We start from the raw sequence: 9,946 nt of genomic DNA, 5'->3' as shown, positions 1-9,946 counted from the left end.
GCAGAGCGAGGAGGAAGGAGGAGGAGGAGGGAAGCGAGGAGGAAGGAGGAGGTGGAGGGAAGCGAGGAGGAAGGAGGAGGAGGGGAGCGAGGAGAAAGGAGGAGGAGGGGAGCGAGGAGGAAGGAGGAGGGGAGTGAGGAGGAAGGAGGAGGAGGGCGAGGAGGAAGGAAGAGGAGAGCGAGGAGGGCGAGGAAGGAAGGAGGAGGAGCTAGGAGGCCGAGGAGGAAGGCGAGGAGGAAGAAGGAGGAGGGCGAGAAAAGGAGGAGGGGGAGGAAGGAAGGAGGAGGGGGAGGAAGGAAGGAGGAGGGAGGAAGGAGAAGGGCGAGGAGGAAGGAGAAGGGCGAGGAGAAAGGAGAAGGGCGAGGAGAAAGGAAAAGGGCGAGGAGGAAGGAGGAGAAGGGCGGGGAGGAAGGAGGAGGAGAGTGAGGAAGAAGTAGGAGGGTGAGGAGGAGAGTGAGGAGAAAGGAGGAGGGCGAGGAGGAAGGAGGAGGAAGGAAAAGGGCGAGGGGGAAGGAAGAGGGCGAGGGGGAAGGAGAAGGGCGAGGAGGAAGGAGGAAAGCGAGAAGGAAGGAGGAGGACGAGAGCGAAGAGGGAGGAGGAGGACGAGAGCGAGGAGGGAGGAGGAGGAGGAGAGCGAGGAGTGAGGAGAGGAGGAGAGCGAGGAGGGAGGAGGAGGAGGAGAGCGAGGAGGGAGGAGGAGGAGGAGGAGAGCGAGGAGGGAGGAGGAGGAGGAGAGCGAGGAGGGAGGAGGAGGAGGAGAGCGAGGAGGGAGGAGGAGGAGGAGAGCGAGGAGGGAGGAGGACGAGGAGAGCGAGGAGGGAGGAGGAGGAGGAGGAGAGCGAGGAGGGAGGAGGAGGAGGAGAGCGAGGAGGGAGGAGGAGGAGGAGAGGGAGGAGGAGGAGGAGAGCGAGGAGGGAGGAGGAGGACGAGAGCGAGGAGGGAGGAGGAGGACGAGAGCGAGGAAGGAGGAGGAGGACGAGAGCGAGGAGGGAGGAGGAGGACGAGAGCGAGGAGGGAGGAGGAGGACGAGAGCGAGGAGGGAGGAGGAGGACGAGAGCGAGAAGGAAGGAGGAGAAGGGCGAGGAGGAAGGAGAAGGGCGAGGAGGAAGGAGGAGAAGGGCGAGGAGGAAGGAGGAGAAGGGCGAGGAGGAAGGAGGAGAAGGGCGAGGAGGAAGGAGGAGAAGGGCGAGGAGGAAGGAGGAGGAGGGCGAGGAGGAAGGAGGAGGAGGGCGAGGAGGAAGGAGGAGGAGGGCGAGGAGGAAGGAGGAGGAGGGCGAGGAGGAAGGAGGAGGAGGGCGAGGAAGGAAGGAGGAGGGCGAGGAAGGAAGGAGGAGGGCGAGGAGGAAGGAGCTAGGAGGGCGAGGAGGAAGGAGGAGGAGGGCGAGGAAGGAAGGAGGAGGGCGAGGAAGGAAGGAGGAGGGCGAGGAGGAAGGTGGAGGAGAGTGAGGAGGAAGTGGGAGGGTGAGGAGAAAGGAGGAGGGCGAGGAGGAAGGAAGAGGGCGAGGAGGAAGGAGAAGGGCGAGGAGGAAGGAGGAGGAAGGAAAAGGGCGAGGGGGAAGGAAGAGGGCGAGGGGGAAGGAGAAGGGCGAGGAGGAAGGAGGAAAGCGAGAAGGAAGGAGGAGGACGAGAGCGAAGAGGGAGGAGGAGGACGAGAGCGAGGAGGGAGGAGGAGGAGGAGAGCGAGGAGTGAGGAGAGGAGGAGAGCGAGGAGGGAGGAGGAGGAGGAGAGCGAGGAGGGAGGAGGAGGAGGAGGAGAGCGAGGAGGGAGGAGGAGGAGGAGAGCGAGGAGGGAGGAGGAGGAGGAGAGCGAGGAGGGAGGAGGAGGAGGAGAGCGAGGAGGGAGGAGGACGAGGAGAGCGAGGAGGGAGGAGGAGGAGGAGGAGAGCGAGGAGGGAGGAGGAGGAGGAGAGCGAGGAGGGAGGAGGAGGAGGAGAGGGAGGAGGAGGAGGAGAGCGAGGAGGGAGGAGGAGGACGAGAGCGAGGAGGGAGGAGGAGGACGAGAGCGAGGAAGGAGGAGGAGGACGAGAGCGAGGAGGGAGGAGGAGGACGAGAGCGAGGAGGGAGGAGGAGGACGAGAGCGAGGAGGGAGGAGGAGGACGAGAGCGAGAAGGAAGGAGGAGAAGGGCGAGGAGGAAGGAGAAGGGCGAGGAGGAAGGAGGAGAAGGGCGAGGAGGAAGGAGGAGAAGGGCGAGGAGGAAGGAGGAGAAGGGCGAGGAGGAAGGAGGAGAAGGGCGAGGAGGAAGGAGGAGGAGGGCGAGGAGGAAGGAGGAGGAGGGCGAGGAGGAAGGAGGAGGAGGGCGAGGAGGAAGGAGGAGGAGGGCGAGGAGGAAGGAGGAGGAGGGCGAGGAAGGAAGGAGGAGGGCGAGGAAGGAAGGAGGAGGGCGAGGAGGAAGGAGCTAGGAGGGCGAGGAGGAAGGAGGAGGAGGGCGAGGAAGGAAGGAGGAGGGCGAGGAAGGAAGGAGGAGGGCGAGGAGGAAGGTGGAGGAGAGTGAGGAGGAAGTGGGAGGGTGAGGAGAAAGGAGGAGGGCGAGGAGGAAGGAAGAGGGCGAGGAGGAAGGAGAAGGGCGAGGAGGAAGGAGGAGGAAAGAGGAGGGCGAGGAAGAAGGATGAGAAGGGCGAGGAGAAGGGCGGCGAGGAAGGAGGAGGAGAGTGAGGAGGAAGTGGGAGGGTGAGGAGAAAGGAGGAGGGCGAGGAGGAAGGAAGAGGGCGAGGAGGAAGGAGGAGGAAGGAGAAGGGCGAGGAGGAAGGAGGAGGAAAGAGGAGGGCGAGGAGGAAGGAGGAGAAGGGCGAGGAGGAAGGAGGAGAAGGGCGAGGAGGAAGGAGGAGAAGGGCGAGGAGGAAGGAGGAGAAGGGCGAGGAGGAAGGAGGAGAAGGGCGAGGAGGAAGGAGGAGAAGGGCGAGGAGGAAGGAGGAGAAGGGCGAGGAGGAAGGAGGAGGAGGGCGAGGAGGAAGGAGGAGGAGGGCGAGGAAGGAAGGAGGAGGGCGCGGAAGGAAGGAGGAGGGCGAGGAGGAAGGAGCTAGGAGGGCGAGGAGGAGGAGGGCGAGGAGGAGGAGGGCGAGGAGGAAGGAGGAGGAGGGCGAGGAGAAAGAAGGAGGAGGAGGGCGAGGAGGAAGGAGGAGGAGGGCGAGGAGAAAGGAGGAGGAGGGCGAGGAGAAAGGAGGAGGAGGAGGAGGGCGAGGAGAAAGGAGGAGGAGGAGGGCGAGGAGGAAGGAAGAGGGCGAGGAAGGAAGGAGGAGGAGCTAGGAGGGCGAGGAGGAAAGGAGGAGGGAGAGGAAAGAAGGAGGAGGGCGAGGAAGGAAGGAGGAGAAGGCCGAGGAGGAAGGAGGAGAAGGGCGAGGAGGAAGGAGGAGAAGGGCGAGGAGGAAGGAAAAGGGCAAGGAGGAGGGCGAGGAGAAGGGCGGGGAGGAAGGAGGAGGAGAGTGAGGAGGAAGTGGGAGGGTGAGGATAAAGGAGGAGGGCGAGGAGGAAGGAAGAGGGCGAGGAGGAAGGAGAAGGGCGAGGAGGAATAAGGAGGAAAGAGGATGGCGAGGAGGAAGGAGGAGGAGGGAGAGGAGGAAGGAGGAGGGCGAGGAGGACGGAGGAGGAAGGAGGAAAGCGAGGAGGAAGGAGGAAAGCGAGAAGGAAGGAGGAGGACGAGAGCGAAGAGGGAGGAGGAGGACGAGAGCGAGGAGGGAGGAGGAGGAGGAGAGCGAGGAGTGAGGAGAGGAGGAGAGCGAGGAGGGAGGAGGAGGAGGAGAGCGAGGAGGGAGGAGGAGGAGGAGAGCGAGGAGGGAGGAGGAGGAGGAGGAGGAGAGCGAGGAGGGAGGAGGAGGAGGAGAGCGAGGAGGGAGGAGGAGGAGGAGAGCGAGGAGGGAGGAGGAGGAGGAGAGCGAGGAGGGAGGAGGAGGAGGAGAGCGAGGAGGGAGGAGGAGGAGGAGAGGGAGGAGGAGGAGGAGAGCGAGGAGGGAGGAGGAGGACGAGAGCGAGGAGGGAGGAGGAGGACGAGAGCGAGGAGGGAGGAGGAGGACGAGAGCGAGGAGGGAGGAGGAGGACGAGAGCGAGGAGGGAGGAGGAGGACGAGAGCGAGGAGGGAGGAGGAGGACGAGAGCGAGGAGGGAGGAGGAGGACGAGAGCGAGAAGGAAGGAGGAGAAGGGCGAGGAGGAAGGAGAAGGGCGAGGAGGAAGGAGGAGAAGGGCGAGGAGGAAGGAGGAGAAGGGCGAGGAGGGAGGAGGAGAAGGGCGAGGAGGGAGGAGGAGAAGGGCGAGGAGGAAGGAGGAGAAGGGCGAGGAGGAAGGAGGAGAAGGGCGAGGAGGAAGGAGGAGAAGGGCGAGGAGGAAGGAGGAGAAGGGCGAGGAGGAAGGAGGAGAAGGGCGAGGAGGAAGGAGGAGAAGGGCGAGGAGGAAGGAGGAGAAGGGCGAGGAGGAAGGAGGAGAAGGGCGAGGAGGAAGGAGGAGAAGGGCGAGGAGGAAGGAGGAGAAGGGCGAGGAGGAAGGAGGAGGAGGGCGAGGAGGAAGGAGGAGGAGGGCGAGGAGGAAGGAGGAGGAGGGCGAGGAAGGAAGGAGGAGGGCGAGGAAGGAAGGAGGAGGGCGAGGAAGGAAGGAGGAGGGCGAGGAGGAAGGAGCTAGGAGGGCGAGGAGGAAGGAGGAGGAGGGCGAGGAAGGAAGGAGGAGGGCGAGGAAGGAAGGAGGAGGGCGAGGAGGAAGGAGGAGGAGAGTGAGGAGGAAGTGGGAGAATGAGGAGAAAGGAGGAGGGCGAGGAGGAAGGAAGAGGGCGAGGAGGAAGGAGAAGGGCGAGGAGGAAGGAGGAGGAAAGAGGAGGGCGAGGAGGAAGGAGGAGAAGGGCGAGGAGAAGGGCGGCGAGGAAGGAGGAGGAGAGTGAGGAGGAAGTGGGAGGGTGAGGAGAAAGGAGGAGGGCGAGGAGGAAGGAAGAGGGCGAGGAGGAAGGAGGAGGAAGGAGAAGGGCGAGGAGGAAGGAGGAGGAAAGAGGAGGGCGAGGAGGAAGGAGGAGAAGGGCGAGGAGGAAGGAGGAGAAGGGCGAGGAGGAAGGAGGAGAAGGGCGAGGAGGAAGGAGGAGAAGGGCGAGGAGGAAGGAGGAGAAGGGCGAGGAGGAAGGAGGAGAAGGGCGAGGAGGAAGGAGGAGGAGGGCGAGGAGGAAGGAGGAGGAGGGCGAGGAAGGAAGGAGGAGGGCGAGGAAGGAAGGAGGAGGGCGAGGAGGAAGGAGCTAGGAGGGCGAGGAGGAGGAGGGCGAGGGGGAGGAGGGCGAGGAGGAAGGAGGAGGAGGGCGAGGAGAAAGAAGGAGGAGGAGGGCGAGGAGGAAGGAGGAGGAGGGCGAGGAGAAAAGAGGAGGAGGGCGAGGAGAAAGGAGGAGGAGGAGGAGGGCGAGGAAAAAAGGAGGAGGAGGAGGGCGAGGAGGAAGGAAGAGGGCGAGGAAGGAAGGAGGAGGAGCTAGGAGGGCGAGGAGGAAAGGAGGAGGGAGAGGAAAGAAGGAGGAGGGCGAGGAAGGAAGGAGAAGGCCGAGGAGGAAGGAGGAGAAGGGCGAGGAGGAAGGAGGAGAAGGGCGAGGAGGAAGGAAAAGGGCAAGGAGGAGGGCGAGTAGAAGGGCGGGGAGGAAGGAGGAGGAGAGTGAGGAGGAAGTGGGAGGGTGAGGAGAAAGGAGGAGGGCGAGGAGGAAGGAAGAGGGCGAGGAGGAAGGAGAAGGGCGAGGAGGAATAAGGAGGAAAGAGGAGGGCGAGGAGGAAGGAGGAGGAGGGAGAGGAGGAAGGAGGAGGGCGAGGAGGACGGAGGAGGAAGGAGGAAAGCGAGGAGGAAGGAGGAAAGCGAGAAGGAAGGAGGACGAGAGCGAGGAGGAAGGAGGAGGAGGGAGAGGAGGGCGAGGAGGAAGGAGGAGGAGGAGGAGAGCGAGGAGGGAGGAGGAGGAGGAGAGCGAGGAGGGAGGAGGAGGAGGAGAGCGAGGAGGGAGGAGGAGGAGGAGAGCGAGGAGGGAGGAGGAGGAGGAGAGCGAGGAGGGAGGAGGAGGAGGAGAGGGAGGAGGAGGAGGAGAGCGAGGAGGGAGGAGGAGGACGAGAGCGAGGAGGGAGGAGGAGGACGAGAGCGAGGAGGGAGGAGGAGGACGAGAGCGAGGAGGGAGGAGGAGGACGAGAGCGAGGAGGGAGGAGGAGGACGAGAGCGAGGAGGGAGGAGGAGGACGAGAGCGAGGAGGGAGGAGGAGGACGAGAGCGAGAAGGAAGGAGGAGAAGGGCGAGGAGGAAGGAGAAGGGCGAGGAGGAAGGAGGAGAAGGGCGAGGAGGAAGGAGGAGAAGGGCGAGGAGGGAGGAGGAGAAGGGCGAGGAGGGAGGAGGAGAAGGGCGAGGAGGAAGGAGGAGAAGGGCGAGGAGGAAGGAGGAGAAGGGCGAGGAGGAAGGAGGAGAAGGGCGAGGAGGAAGGAGGAGAAGGGCGAGGAGGAAGGAGGAGAAGGGCGAGGAGGAAGGGGGAGAAGGGCGAGGAGGAAGGAGGAGAAGGGCGAGGAGGAAGGAGGAGAAGGGCGAGGAGGAAGGAGGAGAAGGGCGAGGAGGAAGGAGGAGAAGGGCGAGGAGGAAGGAGGAGAAGGGCGAGGAGGAAGGAGGAGGAGGGCGAGGAGGAAGGAGGAGGAGGGCGAGGAGGAAGGAGGAGGAGGGCGAGGAAGGAAGGAGGAGGGCGAGGAAGGAAGGAGGAGGGCGAGGAAGGAAGGAGGAGGGCGAGGAGGAAGGAGCTAGGAGGGCGAGGAGGAAGGAGGAGGAGGGCGAGGAAGGAAGGAGGAGGGCGAGGAAGGAAGGAGGAGGGCGAGGAGGAAGGAGGAGGAGAGTGAGGAGGAAGTGGGAGAATGAGGAGAAAGGAGGAGGGCGAGGAGGAAGGAAGAGGGCGAGGAGGAAGGAGAAGGGCGAGGAGGAAGGAGGAGGAAAGAGGAGGGCGAGGAGGAAGGAGGAGAAGGGCGAGGAGAAGGGCGGCGAGGAAGGAGGAGGAGAGTGAGGAGGAAGTGGGAGGGTGAGGAGAAAGGAGGAGGGCGAGGAGGAAGGAAGAGGGCGAGGAGGAAGGAGGAGGAAGGAGAAGGGCGAGGAGGAAGGAGGAGGAAAGAGGAGGGCGAGGAGGAAGGAGGAGAAGGGCGAGGAGGAAGGAGGAGAAGGGCGAGGAGGAAGGAGGAGAAGGGCGAGGAGGAAGGAGGAGAAGGGCGAGGAGGAAGGAGGAGAAGGGCGAGGAGGAAGGAGGAGAAGGGCGAGGAGGAAGGAGGAGGAGGGCGAGGAGGAAGGAGGAGGAGGGCGAGGAAGGAAGGAGGAGGGCGAGGAAGGAAGGAGGAGGGCGAGGAGGAAGGAGCTAGGAGGGCGAGGAGGAGGAGGGCGAGGGGGAGGAGGGCGAGGAGGAAGGAGGAGGAGGGCGAGGAGAAAGAAGGAGGAGGAGGGCGAGGAGGAAGGAGGAGGAGGGCGAGGAGAAAAGAGGAGGAGGGCGAGGAGAAAGGAGGAGGAGGAGGAGGGCGAGGAAAAAAGGAGGAGGAGGAGGGCGAGGAGGAAGGAAGAGGGCGAGGAAGGAAGGAGGAGGAGCTAGGAGGGCGAGGAGGAAAGGAGGAGGGAGAGGAAAGAAGGAGGAGGGCGAGGAAGGAAGGAGAAGGCCGAGGAGGAAGGAGGAGAAGGGCGAGGAGGAAGGAGGAGAAGGGCGAGGAGGAAGGAAAAGGGCAAGGAGGAGGGCGAGTAGAAGGGCGGGGAGGAAGGAGGAGGAGAGTGAGGAGGAAGTGGGAGGGTGAGGAGAAAGGAGGAGGGGGAGGAGGAAGGAAGAGGGCGAGGAGGAAGGAGAAGGGCGAGGAGGAATAAGGAGGAAAGAGGAGGGCGAGGAGGAAGGAGGAGGAGGGAGAGGAGGAAGGAGGAGGGCGAGGAGGACGGAGGAGGAAGGAGGAAAGCGAGGAGGAAGGAGGAAAGCGAGAAGGAAGGAGGACGAGAGCGAGGAGGAAGGAGGAGGAGGGAGAGGAGGGCGAGGAGGAAGGAGGAGGAGGGAGAGGAGGGCGAGGAGGAAGGAGGAGGAGGGAGAGGAGGGCGAGGAGGAAGGAGGAGGAGGGCGAGGAGGAGGGAGAGGAGGGCGAGGAGGAAGGAGGAGGAGGGAGATGAGGGCGAGGAGGAAGGAGGAGGAGGGCGAGGAGGAATGAGGAGGAGGGAGAGGAGGGCGAGGAGGAGGAGGGAAAGGAGGGCGAGGAGGAAGGAGGAGGAGGGAGAAGAGGGCGAGGAGAAGGAGGAGGAGGGCGAGGAGGAAGGAGGAGTAGGGCGAGGAGGAAGGAAGAGTGGGGCGAGGAGGAAGGAAGAGGACGGCGAAGAGGGCGAGGAGGAAGGAGGAGGAGGGAGATGAGGGAGAGGAGGAAGGAGGAGGAGGGCGAGGAGGAAGGAGGAGGAGGGCGAGGAGGAAGGAGGAGGAGGAGGGCGAGGAGGAAACAGGAGTAGGAGGGCAAGGAAGAAGGAGGAGGGCGAAGAAAGAAGGAGGAGGGCGAGGAGGAAGGAGGAGGGCGAGGAAGGAAGGAGGAGGGAGGAAGTCGAGAAAGGAAGGAGGAGGGAGGAAGTCGAGAAAGGAAGGAGGAGGGCGAAGAGGAAGGAGGAGAAGGGCGAGGAGGAAGGAGGAGGGTGAGGAGGAAGGAGGAGGGCAAGGAGGGTAAGGAGGACGGCGCGGAGGAAGGAGAAGGGCGAGGAGGAAGGAGGAGGGCGAGGAGGGCGAGGAGGAAGGAGAGCGAGGAGGAAGGAAGAGGAGAACGAGAAGGAGGAGGAGGAGAGCGAGGAGGAAGGAGGAGGAGGAGAGCGAGGAGGAAGGAGGAGGAGGAGAGCGAGGAAGAAGGAGGAGGATGAAAGCAAGGAAGAAGGAGGAGGAGGAGAGCGAGGAGGAAGGAAGAGGAGGGCGAGGAATTATAGAGGAGGGAGGATGGAGGAGAGAGGAAGAAGGAGGAGAAGGGCGAGGAGGAGGAGGAAGGAGGAGGAGGGCGAGGAGGAAGGAGGAGGAGGGCAACGGGGAAGGAGGAGGAGGGCAAGGAGGAGGAGGGCGAGGAAGGAAGGAGGAGGGCGAGGAGGAAGGAGCTAGGAGGGCGAGGAGGAGGAGGACGAGGAGAAAGGAGGAGGAGGGCGAGGAGGAAGGAAGAGGAGGAGGAGGGACGAGGGCGAAGAGGAAGGAGGAGAAGGGCGGGGAGGAAGGAAGAGGAGAGTGAGGAAGAAGTAGGAGGGTGAGGAGGAGGAGAGTGAGGAGGAAGCAAACAGAAGTGATCTAGGGGACAAGGGAGTTTCCCTAGCCGACCGTGGTATAGTCGGTATGTCAGGGGGTGTGGGATTGAGTCCACCCCAGGAGAAGGAAGGGGAGTCGCGACCCCAGCCTAGGCTAAGGACTGATTCCTTGGGCCACAGAAACGTTTTGTTAGAAGTAGTCAATCAGATACCAGAACAACCTCTCAAGAGGGGGACTGAACAACCCCAGGAGGAAATGACTTTACAGTACCTAGCAGCTCAAGCTGATGGTTTTAAACTGCAAGGAGTTAATAAGGCCAAGTTCGTGGCCATCATGTGGAATGCCCACCACGAGAGATTGACTAGATTGGAAATTGCAGGAGTGCAATACCAGGCAAGGACGGGGAGTCAAACCCCTCCTGCCGCGCCAAGCTCAGAGGTACCGGCGCTGGAAGTAGAGATACCTCCTCTATTGCCAAGAGAGGAGAAGATCGATCCTAGGGATGCATACCTAGATCGATGTGTGACGAAGGTTGAAAGGTTTACTCAAGCTCCAAGTAAGGGAGCCAAACCTAAAGAAAGTAAGTCTAAGGGACACCAACAGAAACCCAAGGTTAAGGGACCCAGGTGTTTCACATGCAACATGACAGGTCACCGAGCAGCTAAGTGCCCGAACAGCACTAGGCTTAAGACTAAGAAGGTGACCAAGGTGCACGTTACAGGCATGAGTACCGTGGGTGGTGATGCCCTAAGGCACACACTCGAGTTA

The sequence above is a fragment of the Procambarus clarkii genome, chromosome 76, assembly GCF_040958095.1.
Source record: "Procambarus clarkii isolate CNS0578487 chromosome 76, FALCON_Pclarkii_2.0, whole genome shotgun sequence".
Classification (NCBI taxonomy): domain Eukaryota; kingdom Metazoa; phylum Arthropoda; class Malacostraca; order Decapoda; family Cambaridae; genus Procambarus; species Procambarus clarkii.
Note: the sequence above shows the minus strand (reverse complement) of the source record.